Raw genomic sequence first — 14,190 nt, forward strand, 5'->3', positions numbered from 1 at the left:
GAGTGGTTAACACATTTGCTCAAAGCGCCTCAGCTAGTCAGAGGGAGAGCCATAGTGACACCCAGCTTTCTCATCTGCAAATCTAGGACCCCTCCCAATGCCAGAGATCCCGTTCAAACACACGGCCTTGAAGAACCTGGAGGACTGGGACACAGGGTGAGGAGCGCGAGCGAGCCCTGGTGGCCCTGAACGAACCTCTGGGTGGTGGCACTGGGTGCATCCCACCCAACAACAGCCGTGGATGCTGTCCAAAGTGTTCATTCCCTAAAAGGACTGGTGCGTCCTGCTCCTGTGGTTCACGGGAGCCCCCACAGGCAAGTGAGGCCAGCGCCTGGCTGTGCTAGGAGGTCACGCGCTCAGGCATTTGCAGGGTGACAGTGACTGCAGACAACCAGCAAGGTGGAAAACCGACATCACAACGACGGCTACATGGAGTCCCTTTGTAAATCCTCATTCGGACAACAAATGAGAAGCCAAGGGGCCATCGGGCCATTTTCCTCAGACTCAGTGACCCGTTCCTGACCCTGGAAACCTGCATCCTTGTCTATTTTCTGACCGTTAGGTACTGAGGTGTAAAGCCTTTCCTTGTATCCTTAATTTTCCCAAGGCACGATTTCATCCACACAGGTAATAACTAAGCGTTTGAACATGTGTGTCTTGACGAGAACATGAGGCTGCAGACCACAGAGGATGTAAAGTCATAAATTCCCAGACAGAGAAAGGAATTAGACCAGATTTGTCTTTCTTCTTTTCAACTTCGCCATTGAAAATGCACTTCTCCCCACCTGCGCCTTCAGATTGACTGACTTCCCTTCAACGTCAGTTACTACGAGCTCGACCTTCGTCTGTCTCACCGGCCGGAGGCTCTGGGCTGTGCACTGCGCGGGGCGGGGACAATTCCACTGTCCTTTATCTCATGGGCCTACACCTAGTGGTTGGTGATCATGGGTTGTTGACTGGATGGCAAAAGAAAAAAAGACAAAAGGAGAGGCGGAGGGAAAGAGGGAAGGAGGGAATGGAGGACAGAAGGAGGAAGAAAGAAAAGACAACATGTGTGGAGGCATTCTAATTCTAATTCTAATCCTAATTCTAATCCTAATCCTAATCCTAATCCTAATCCTAATTCTAATTCTAATCCTAATTCTAATCAATCGGATTATGTTACGGAAGTGACTCAACCAACCAATGACATGTTTAATGGTTAAAAAACGGGCAATCAGACAGACACGGGTTACCAAAGCATGACCTCTTACTACCTCATGCCCTGAGCTCGGTGTTCTCTAAGCATTACATTCCCAGAGTTTTTCAGCGTCTAAATCAGATAACACGTACAGCGTTAGGCCGCCGTCACTGCTCACCAGCGGGAGCAGCCTACACCTCATCAGTGCAGGGCTCCAGCTCAGTCACGTGCTCCAGTGTCTCGGAGCCCAGGTTTCTCACTTGTAACTGCTGGGAACAGCGGAGCCCCATGCAGACAGCCGGCTGCTCACGGGCACCTCTCCTTCATGCAGCCCCATTACCGCAGTGGGACTTGAGTGACCGTGTGAGAGGACGGCCGAGCCACTGCTGTACGAAGTCGGGGAGAGCACAGAGGGGCGTCGGAGTCAACACAGTTGCCACTTAAATATGCGGAAAAATCATTTAGTTTGAGTATAAAGAAAAATAGAAAGTATGAATCAATAGAAAGAAAAAAGAACGTAACATAGTATGTTTGGGTGAAGTAGAAATTCCATGGCCATCATTAAAGTTACCCTAAAATCCCCAAATGAAACAAAACTCACCACTAATAATTGAGAAAAATACAACATAATCTACTAAGACAAAAATTAAAACAAAGTAATTCATTGAAACCATGTTCAGTTTTAATACGGACATATGCAGATGTCTGTCTTTTTAAAATAAATTCTTTTAGAAAACTATGGTTATAAAAAGAAGCATTTCCCAAGCAGCTAATATTCAACTGCATGCTAGTAATATTATCGAGAAATACATGTAGAAACAGCTCACACTGTTTAAGAATAAGTAGCTGAATCATATATTAATGGGTGACAAGCAAGCTGTCGATTAGGGCCCCACCCAGCGCCAGGTCCTCAGCACCAATCAGCTCGATTCGAAATTCCTGGTTAGCACAGTTGTCACATAAACCACAGCAGATTCGCCTGTGCGTTTTGTGTGTTGTAACCATGAAACCATGTGAGACAATGCCTTTTACAGGAAGGAGTTGGAAACACAGCAATGTTACTGTATCTGAAAGCAGTGTGTTCACACTGCTCCATCAGCGAGATTTCCTGGCACTGAGCGCTGGGCAGCCATTGCGGGAAGCCCAGTGGCCGCCGCCCAGCCCCGCCCCAGGGCAGGAGCAGGAGCAGGACCAGGCTGAGGCCGCAGCACCAGGCTGAGGCCGCAGCACCAGGCTGAGGCCGCAGGACCAGGCTGAGGCCGCAGGACCAGGCTGAGGCCGCAGCACCAGGGCGGCCAGCACTCAGAACCTATCGGACTTCCAGCTCATCTTTTGACGTTAAAAGTCAGTGGAAGAAATTCTCTCTGGGAAATTTATTTGAGGAAATCAAGGTCTCAGACCTACTTTATTTCTTTTTATTTGCTTTTGAAAAATGTACATTCTCAAGGGTCCCCCTGGAGAACCTGAAAGAAGAGGGGCTGAGCGGGGTACTGAGCACGCACTGGCCACAGCGGGTGGCACGGGGCTCCCTGCCTCACCCTCAGCACCGGCAGAGATGGGGCAGGGCACTGTTATATGCCAGACAGGCTCCTACCCGATTTCTGCTCGACTTGCTGACACTCAGCCCTAGATGTCTGTTCAGAATGAAGACCTACAATGCAAGATTCCGTCCTTGGACTTGCAGGTTGGGAAATGTCTTCATTTTACCCTCACGTGTGGCCTTCTCCACGCAAATCACTTCCTGAGAGCAGGACAGCAGGGCTTCCGCTGCAGCTGAGGCCAATCTGGCTCCCTGCACCTCAGAAGCCCAGTGTCCCCTGTGAACAGCTCGCAGGACCTTCTCCTGCTCCTGGCTTTCTGCAGGCACAGCCCTCTCTCTTTTTGCTGCGCAGCACCCAGCCCGCACACAGCCGGAAGCCCGCTGACCCTGGGGATGTGCTTCTCCCTTTTTTGATAACGTCTCCCTCTTTAATAGTTTCTTTTAAATTTCTAGCAAATGAACTTGGATTGTCTAAATTTATCCTCCATTGATTAGCTTTCATATTTTTTTCCATTATGTTTTTCTTTTTTCTCTATCTTCTGGTTTTCTCATATTTATCTTTAAGAACTTCAGTTGCATTTTAAAGTTTTAAGAATCCTATTGTATATGCCTCAATGAGTTTTTGTCCCAGTTACACATTTGCATTTATTTTGGTGGTCATTTGTCTTCACAAGCAGTTAGACAGCACGTCCCACCACTGTGTCAGTCGTAGCTCAGTGACACAAGATAAGCAGTGCTTAACATTTGATCGATGATGAAACAGATGAGTGAAGGCAGGTGGGGGAAGAAGGCGTCTGGGCACCAGGCGGCTTCCCAGGGCCTCGTCTTCACAACAACTCATCAAGTGGGTGTTACTTTCCCTGTTTTGCAGATTCGAACAGAAGCTGGAAAGACGTGACATAATTGTCCTGTCTTCGCTCAGCGAGTCGGGCAACAAAGCCCAGGTTGCCCGCAGTGAAACAGTGAAGGACAGGGGACTCCACGCGCCCCCTTTCTAGGGCACGGCCACACGTTCCCTACGGGTTGGCTGGGAAAACGGCGGGGTCAGGCAGGAGTCCCAGGCTCGGTGTGTACCTCCTTTTCTAAAAGGAGGTGCCATGGCCTTCAGCTGTCCTTGCTGGGGCTCTGGCTCATCTTTTCTATGTGGAACTAGGCTGGTGGCTTGCAAGATTTTTCAATGTGACCCTTTGTGAAAAATATATTTAACACCTTGATCCAGTGTACATGTTATGAATACTACAGACAACATGGAAACCGCAATAGGAGCCAACATTTTACATACAGCGTGTATTCTCTGGGTAACCTTGCAGGGCCATGCTGCCCATGGGCCCATGGGGTGTGTGGAAGGGCTCCCAGAGCACACTCAGCTCTGCTCAGGTCCTCGGGGGCCCCACACATCACCCCAACTGCAGAACACTCATCACTGGACACACTCAGCCACAGCAGAGAGGTGTTTTAGGAGTGGGCTTGGACGTGATCGCTCCAGCCTTGGGAATGACGGGGAACCGAGCAGGCGTCCCTGGCAGCCCAGCTAAAGCCTCCAAGTGCTCCATCATGTGAAGCTGCCCTGCCCGAGGGCCACATCGTGTCTTCCGGTCAGGCTCGAGTCACTGTCACAACACCACCTGCATGGTAGGGCACTGCCACCTGTGCCGCCAGCCTCTGTCTTGCCTGAGCTCGCACTGTTCCTGACGCCTTTTGGACCTTTCTACTTAGATATCCCACGCAAACCATTATGGACCACGAGGCTGAAGGGTCACTCACTGAACACCCACCCACACCTTCTCCTTGTCCCGTGTTTGTGCACAGTGACATTAGGCACGCTGCCAGCCCACAAATCTCCATCATCGCCCTGCCCCACAGCCAGTTGTTTCGGGGTCAGCCAAGTCTCCCTCTCAAAGGTCTGTTGCATTTTCCCTCCCCTTTCTGTTTCTTTTGCTGTATCCACAGCTCTAACCATGGTCTGGGCCTTCTCACCCCTTCTCTGAATGCCCAGCTCCCGTTTCATCCATTTTCTTCCACTTTCTAAGGTACAACTTTGTAAAATGAATGCCAGGCAACCTTCTTCCTGCTCACAGTTCCAGAGGGTTTCTCCACTACCTTCAAGGTAAAGCAGCGCTCTACCGTGAGGCCCCCAGCTCTGCAGGACGGGGCCTCAGCCTACCTGCTGAGCCCACCTGAAGCAATCCCCATGGCCCCACCACACCAGGCTGCATGGCCTGTGTCCTTCGCCTCCCCACGCCCCTGTGTGTGCATGACCACCTCTGCAGAGCACTGTGACTCAGTGCCCGGTCGTGCTCTGCGGGAAAGCTGAGGGCACTGGGCCCAGGCGCCTCCTCTGTGCTCACAGGGCACCTAGTGCCCTTACAATCATGAGACTGACCGTCCATCTGTGCGCTCCTTCCATCCACGTCTTCTCTTCTGCAGCCCACATTTCAGATAGAAAGTGCTTTACCACACAGTACTGCAACACTCTGCTTACTTGCCTGTCTGAAGTGCTACAGAAACTCTCCTTTTGTATTTTGGGTGTTTGCAGAATGAAGTGGAGAGTGTGTCAAGGTCGTGTGCATTCTGGCAGGATTCCTGAGTGGATTCTCCCATTTTCCTACTGCTACAGCTGTCTCTCTGTATGGACGGTGCCACAGTTGAGAAGCGCAGGAAGCAGGAAACCAAGCTCTTCGGGGCTGAGTGAGAACATTCAGAACGGAACTCGCTATTAACGGAGACCAAAGAAGTCACGTCAGGAGGACTGCTGGCTGGCTCTGGACTGGGCGTTCTGCCTGGTGTGGAGAAGCTGTGCAGTTAAATGTGGTCTGGTCATGGGGCCAGGTCTGAGGCTGCACAGGGCGGCACTTTGGGGTGACAGGCACACTTGATGGGGCCACTTGGCAGGTGCAGCCATCTACAGATTCGTTCCTCTGGGCCAGGTCTTGGTGTATCCTGGAGTCCTCTGGACAAGGCACGATGGAGCCGTGCAATGACGTAATGGCTGCCCCCCCCCCAGTAACGGATTCTTCATCATTGGAACTGCCAATAACGGCTCCGGCGCCTGTTCTAGAAACGTGCAGCACAGAAAGAACAGGGACCGACCTGTGCTCTGCTGTGGGAGCTTTGTCAGCTTTGGGATTCACACGATATACTCACAGCTAATGTCATACGAAACAAAGAACTCACACTTGCCAATTTCAAATCTTACTACAAAGCAACAGTAATCGACATACTCGTAGTATAGTGCAGCATAAACATAGACACAGAGACCACTGAAATAGACTTGCGAGCTGCCATGCAAAAAAAATGACTTTGGATCCTTACCTCACACCATATATAAAAATGAACTCACATTGGATCAAAGACCCAAATGTAAAAGAGGTGAAATTATAAAATTCTTAGACGGTAACATGAGTAAATCTTTATGACCTTGGATTTGGCGAAGGAAACTCAGCTATAACACCAAAGTATGAGGAAAAAAAGCAGTCCCACTCCTGGGTAAGAAGTGAGATCAAGTGCACACAACACCTTGTACGAGCACATTCACAGCAGCACAACTGGTGATGTCCAAACTGTGGAACCAGCTCCAACTTCCACCAGCAGATGAGGACAAATGCAGTACAGCTTCTCCACAAGAACACGTTACTCAGTTACAAACAGATGAACGGATAAGTGCAGTGAGGTTTCTCCACAAGAGCACGTTACTCAGTTATAAACAGGAATGACACACTAATGCTCACTACAACATGAATGAGCCTTGAAAACATGACGTCTAGATGTCATCAAAATGGCGACATGAGGTGGGCCTCCCCTGGAAATTACAACAAATCTAATAACTATAACTCCACAAAGGACTCCCTGCATAGCAGACAGACAAGATGAAGAGGCCCACTACTGGATTCACCTAAAGGTGGGCGAATCACGCGAGCGGGGAAGGAGGGAAGGGAGAAGTGCAGAGACGGAGCCGCGCGGGCACAGGACGCAGAACTAGCTCAGTGCTCCGAGCTCGCTGCTTCCCGGAACCACCACAGCTGTGGGAGAGGGAAGAACTCGGACTGCTAGGGCTCTGCTTATGGCCCACAGGGCTGAGGGGGCAGATTATAACACGGCTGAACCCAACGCTCATGGCAGAGACCTCGCAGAAAAGACTGAGGGAGGAAGGTTGAAAACGGTGGTTTAAGCCCTCACTGCCAAGCAGAGAATGGAAGCCTTACGCACTGAGACTAGACGCCCCCTCCCTACCCTCCCAGAGCTCGCCCCACCCCCACCTGCCAGGTGCTAGAAGCGGAACAGTAGCAGTGTCAGATCAAAACAACAGAAAATTTGCTATTTTGAGAACTGTGGCCCACAGACACAGATTTGCAGCCCAACTAGTTCCGGCAAAGGGGAGGGAGCTGTGGAAGCAGGACTGGCTGTGGTGGTGGTCGCCGCCATTGCTCTGGGCCACCTCTCAGTCCGCCCCTGTCCCCACCTATCTGGGCAGATCCCTGCAGGAGTAAACAGAACTGCTGAAACACTCGGGCTCTGAATCTGGCGCAGGAAGAGCTTTGGAACTTCAAAAGCTCTCGGCATCCCTACAGGGACACGATGCCCTATAACCCAGGTGAACTGTTAACAGAGAAGAAGCCCGCCTTCCAGGGAATCCCCCCATTGTGTGAGAAGCTGGAATAGTGCAGAGAAAACATAGCACTACCGTGTGAGAGAGAAAGGGCTGCAGTCGGAGAGAAAATAAAACATTCTACCAACACATACTGGAAAACAAAAGAAAGACCTCTTCCTATCAACCTGTTGCAGAATCCACTCCTGTAGATGTCTAGGAAGAGAAAAAATAAATCATCAATTGCTATGCATAACCAAGGCAACAAGACAACTCAGAAAGAAAGTGAAAAGTCTCTAGAAAAGGAACTTAAAGATATGAAAATATGTGATTTAAATGACAGAGAATTCAAGATTCAGTTCTGAAAAAACTCAACGAGATGCAAAAAAACACAGAAAGGCAGTTTAATCGAACTCAGAAACACAATCAAAGAACAACGTGAACACTTTACCAAAGAGATTGAAATTTTAAAAAAGAACCAAATAGAATTTGTGGAGATTGAGAACTCAATAGAAGAAATTAAGAATGAAATAGCCAGCTTAGGTAGTAGAGCTGACCAGATGGAGGAAAGAATCAGTAACATCAAAGATAGAAACCTGGAAATGACATGGATGGAAGAAGAAAGAGACTTGAGACTTAAAAGAAATGAAAGAACTCTACAAGAACTTTCTGACTCCATCATAAAGAGCAATATGAGAATAATGGGCATACCAGAAGGAGAAGAAAGAGAGAAGGGAACAGAGAGTATATTCAAACAAATAGCTGACGAGAACTTCCCAAACTTGTGGAAAGAACTGGATCTTTGAATTCAAGAAGCAAACAGAACACCTAATTACCTCAATCCCAACAGACATTCTCCAAAGCACATTGTATTGAAGCTGTCTAAAATCAACGACAAAGAAAGAATCCTCAAGGCAGCCAGGGAAAAGAAGACGGTAACTTACAAAGGAAAGCCCATTAGATTATCATCAGATTTTTCAGCAGAAACTCTACAAGCCAGGAGGGAGTGGAACCAAATATTCAAACTATTGAAAGAGAGAAATTAAGAGCCAAGAATAATATACCCAGCAAAGATATCCTTTAGATATGAAGGAGGAATAAAGATCTTTCCAGACATGCAGATGCTGAGGGAATTTTCTAATACACAATCTGCACTATAAGAAATACTAAAGGGGGCTATTCGACCACTGTCAACAGGGATAATTTGTGGCAACCAAAACATAAAAAGGGGGAGAGTAAAGACCTGAACTGGAATATGGAAATGGAGAAAGTAAGTGTGCTGAAGAAAATGGAATACTGTAATTATCAAACTTTCTTTTACATACATTTAATGGTAACCACTCAAAAAAAAATCCAGAATTGAAATATATACCATAATAAAAGAAGAAACAGAGCAAACATCATAGACTACCACCACACAGAAATAACAGACAACAACAGAAAGGCAAAGAAACAATGGAGACACAATCTTACCAGGAAACTGAAGATAGAGTGATAGGAAATCCTCACATATCAATAATCACCCTAAATGTAAATGGACTGAACTCACCAATAAAAAGGCACAGAGTAGCAGATTGGATAAAAAAACTAAACCCAACCATATGCTGTCTCCAAGAGACACATCTCAGCTACAAGGACAAGCATAGACTCAAAGTGAAAGGGTGGAAATTGACACTCCAAGCAAATGGTACCCAGAGAAAATCAGGTGTAGCCATAATGATATCAGATGAAACAGACTTCAGGGTGAAAAAGATAACAAGAGACAAAGATGGACATTTCATAATGGTAAAGGAGACTATACAACAAGAAGACATAACAGTCATCAATATTTATGCCCCCAATCAGGGAGCACTGAAATATACCAAGCAACTACTAACAGAACTAAAGGGAGAAATTGACCAAAACACAATTATACTAGGGGACTTAAATACATCATTGACAGCTATGGATAGATCATCCAAACAGAAAATAAATAACGAAATAGCAGCCCTAAATGACACATTAGATGAAATGGACATAATTGACATTTATAGAGCACTTCATCCTAAAACATCAGACTATACATTCTTTTCTAGTGTACACGGAACATTCTCAAGGATAGACCATATATTGGGACATAAAATCAGCCTCAGCAAATTTAAGAAGACTGAAATCATACCAAGCATATTCTCTGATCACAAAGCTTTGAAATTGGATATCAACTGTAAAAAGAAAGCGGGAAAAAACACAAGTACATGGATATTAAACCGCATACTTTTAAAGAACGACAGGGTCAAACAAGATATTAGAGGAGAGATCAAAAGATACATAGAAATAAATGAGAATGAAAATACGTCCTACCAAAATTTTGGGGATGCAGCAAAAGCAGTTTTAAGAGGGAAATTTATATCATTACAGGCCTATCTCAAGAAACAAGAAAACTCCCAAATAAATAACCTCATGTTACACCTTAAAGAACTAGAAAAAGAAGAACAAGTGAAACCCAAGGTCAGCAGAAGAAAGGAAATAACAAAAATCAGAGCAGAACTAAATGAAATAGAGAACAAAAAGACAATAGAAAAAATTAATGTGACAAAGAGCTGGTTCTTTGAAAAGATTAACAAAATTGACAAACCCTTGGCTAGGCTCACTAAGATAAAAAGAGAGAAGACACTAATTAACAAAATCAGAAATGAAAAAGGGGAAGTTATCACGGACACCACAGAAATACAAAGGATCATCCAAGAATACTATGAAGGACTATATGCCACCAAATTCAATAACCTAGAAGAAATGGACAAGTTCTTAGAAACATATAGCCTTCCAAGGCTGAACCATGAAGAACTGGAAAATCTAAACAGACCGATCACCAGTAACGAAATTGAATCAGTCATCCAAAACCTTCCCAAAAGCAAAAGTCCGGGACCAGATGGCTTCACTAGTGAATTCTACCAAACCTTCAAAGAGGATCTAATACCAATCCTGCTCAAACTCTTCCAAAAAATTGAAGAAGAGACAGTACCCTTAACTCATTTTATGAGGCCAACATTACCCTGATACCAAAACCTAGTAAGGACAACACAAAAAAAGAAAACTGCAGACCAATATCTCTGATAAATACAGATGCAAAAATCCTAAACAAAATTCTAGCAAATCGAAAGCAACAATGCATTAAAAAGATTATTCATCACGACCAAGTGGGGTTCATCCCAGGGGCAGAAGGATGGTTCAACATCCACAAATCCATCAATGTGATACATCACATAAACAAAATAAAGGACAAAAATCATAAGATTATATCAATTGATGCAGAAAAAGCATTTTTTTCAAGATATAGCATCCATTTATGATTAAAACAGTTAATAAAATAGGTATAGAAAGAAAATACCTTCACATAATAAAAGCCATATATGACAAACCCTCAACTAATCTCAATTAATGGTGAAAAACTGAAGCCCTTTGCTCTATATTCAGGAACACGACAGGGCTGTCCCCTATCACCTCTGCTTTTAAACATAGTGTTGGAAGTCCCTGCCAGAGCAATCAGGCAAGAGAAAGAAATAAAAGGCACACAAATTGGGAATGAAGAAGTTAAATTGTCACTCTTTGCAGATGACATGATGCTATATATAGAAAACCCTAAAGACTCCACCAAAAAGCTATTAAAGACAATCGACGAATACAGTAAAGTTGCCGGCTACAAAATCAACGTACAAAAGTCCATTGCATTCCTATATACTAACAATGAAATCTCAGAAAAAGAAATAAAAAACAATTCCTTTTGCAATTGCAGCAAAAAGAATAAAATACCTAGGAATAAACTTAACCAAAGATGTGAAAGACCTATATGCTGAAAACTACAAGACAATTTTAAAAGAAATTGAAGAAGACACAAAGAAATGGAAAGACATTCTGTGCTCATGGATTGGAAGAATCAACATAGTTAAAATGGCCATATTACCCAAAGCAATATACAGATTTAATGCAATCCCCATCAATATCCCAATGGCAATAGAACAAAAAATCATCAGATTTGTTTGGAACCACAAAAGACCCCAAATAACCAAAGCAATCTTAAGAAAAAAGAACAACAATGGAGGTATCACACTCCCTGACTTTGGCTTGTACTACAGGGCTACAATAATCAAAACAGCATGGTATTGGCAGAAAAACAGACACATAGACCAATGGAATAGAACTGAGAACCCAGAAATAAAACCACATAAATATGGACAGATAATTTTTGACAAAGAAGCAAAAAACATACAATGGAGAAAAGACTGCCTCTTCAATAAATGGTGTTGGGAGAATTGGAAAGTCACATGCAAAAGAATGAAACTGTACTGCTGTCTGTCACCATGTACCAAAATTAATTCAAAATGGATCAAAGACTTAAGCATAAGACCTGACACAATAAACTGCATAGAGCATTTTATGAATTTGACTCCAAAGGCAAGGGAAGTAAAAGCTAAAATAAATGAATGGGACTGTATCAAACTTAAAAGCTTCTGCACAGCAAAAGAAACCATTGACAAAATAAAGAGGCAACCAACTGAATGGGAGAAGATTTTTGCAAACAGTGCCTCTGATAAGGGGCTAATATCCAAAATATACAAGGAACTCATGAAACTCAACAACAAAAAATCAAACAACCCAACTGAAAAATGGGCAGATGGACCTGAAGAGACATTTCTCCAAACAGGACATACAGATGGCAAATAGACATATGAAAAAATGCTCAACATCACTAATCATCAGAGAAATGCAAATCAAAACCACAATGAGATATCACCTCACCCCAGTCAGAATGTCAATCATCAACAAAACAAATAGTAACAAGTGTTGGAGAGGCTGTGGAGAAAAAGGAACCCTCATACACTGTTGGTGGGAATGCAGACTGGTGCACCGCTATGGAAGGCAGTGTGGAGGTTCCTCAAAAAATTACGAATAGAATTACCGTATGACCCAGCAATCCCTCTCCTGGGTATCTACCCAAAAAATCTGAAAACATTTATCCATAAAAGACACGTGTGCTTCAATGTTCACTGCAGCTTTATGGCGGCCAAGACATGGAAACAACTAAAATGTCCTTCGATAGATGAATGGATAAAGAAGTTGTGGTATATATACACAATGGAATAGTATTTGGCAGTAAGAAAAGATGAAATAGGACCACGTGGAGGTGGCTTTTGTCACCCTGTTTCAGACATCGGGGAGCCCCGGCTGGGGAAAGCTGAGTGACCCCGCCAGCAGCCAGGTGGCGACCTGGGGAGTCCGTCCATCTCTGTGCCCGCTCCCTCTCTGCTGCAAGATGGATCGCGGCAGGGCCTCCCTGGGCACCGGCCTGGAACACTGACTGGGAGCAGCCAGGCCAGCAGCGAGCGCTCAGAGCGTCGCATGGCCACCTTGCCCTCTGCACACTCAGAGGCTTGTGGCTTCAACGTTATTCCACAGAGAGGGAAGCCACACGGTTTCTGAGGAGGATGGAGCACAGGAAGCGGAGGGTAGGAAGGGCCTTGTCGCTAAACAGTGCGGCATCTGCTCGCACCGGCCCTGGGCAGGTCTTCCTCCCCTGTCACATGTTCATTCCTTCCAACGGCCCTGTGAGGTGCCATCTTAGTCTGTGACGCAGACAAGGTGAGACGCAGCAAGCAGCCTGACGAGGGTCACCAGAGTCAGACGCCAGCAAACAAGGGAGAGCAGGGTGCGTCGCTGGGGAGGACAGGCACTGTGTCCCTTGGAAGGAGACGCGGACGCTCATTCTGGTCCAGTGGAGGCCTGGCGAGGACAGACAGTCTCGCTCCATCCAGCGTCAGGTGTGGACGCCTGTGTTTGTTGTGCGTCGTGTTGGGAGCAAGGACACAGCAGGGACGGAAGCACACAGAGTGACAGCTCTCAGGGGACCCACAGTCACGGTAGGAAGACAGACCAATACAGCGCGTGCTCTGTCAGCCAGGAGAGGCGCTGCTGAGAAATTCAGAAGGGGGCAGGGCGTGGCCAGGAAGCCCGCCTGAGCATGTGGCACAGAAATCCCCCCTCGGGCCTCCCAAGGCCCAGCACAGGGCCCGATGGGGATGCAGGACGAGGACGCAGTACTCTCACTCTGGAGCACTCACAGAGCCCCCAGGACTGTCTTCTTTCCTAAGTGGCGCCACACGGGGCAATTCCACGGTGATACAGGATGCCGGGGAGGACAGGCAACCAGTGCCTTGTCCAGCGTGGCCTTCTCTGCAGCTGCCTGGGGGTGAGGCAGCTTCCAGGAAACCACAGCGAGGGCAGAGTGTAAAAGGCAAGAAAAGAAAAACACCGTATTCCAAACCAAGAGGGAGAAGCTGGCTAAGGAAAGCAGCGCAGCGCCCTAGGACACACTGACACAGACACGCGACAGGAATAGGGCACGGACACAGGAGAACAGTGGGACGGTCTGACCCCCGTCTTGTCAATCTCAGCATTGCAGACCCTAATCTTCTTGGTATGGATTTCAGTACACAGACGGTGATGAAAAAGCCTCCAGTCTACCTGCTTAACTGGCCATTTAAAGGAGGTGACATCAAAGCCTCGCTAATCACTGAGCCCAAGGCCCCCCAACAGCTGTACCACCTTCCCCTTCAAGCAGCCAGACCAGAGGCTGGGCACCTGGAGCTTCCTGCTGCGGGGGTGTCATGACGACGGCGTGGGCTGCGGGTTTATCCCAGGCGCCCGGGACCCAGCCGGATCACCTGTGGGAGAACTGGCTCTGGCCGCCCTCGCACCGGTGGGGCCATGGGCTCCCTGAGCACACCTGACACAGACAGTCCTCTTTCTTTCACTCACTCCCCACCTCTCGGCCTGGCAAGTTACCCAGGAGAGTGTGGACGCCTGTGTTTGTTGTGTGAAAACAACCGAAATACCCAACAATGCAGGAAG

General features: G+C 46.6%; 1 protein-coding gene across 28 annotated transcripts in view; it reads right to left on the bottom strand.

Annotated features, from left to right (window-relative positions):
- The window catches only part of MYT1L (myelin transcription factor 1 like), a 363,194-nt gene that overhangs the window by 133,088 nt on the left and 215,916 nt on the right, over nt 1-14,190 (bottom strand). The window lies entirely within an intron of this gene.

The sequence above is a fragment of the Rhinolophus sinicus genome, linkage group LG05 (assembly GCF_036562045.2).
Source record: "Rhinolophus sinicus isolate RSC01 linkage group LG05, ASM3656204v1, whole genome shotgun sequence".
In the NCBI taxonomy this organism is placed as follows: domain Eukaryota; kingdom Metazoa; phylum Chordata; class Mammalia; order Chiroptera; family Rhinolophidae; genus Rhinolophus; species Rhinolophus sinicus.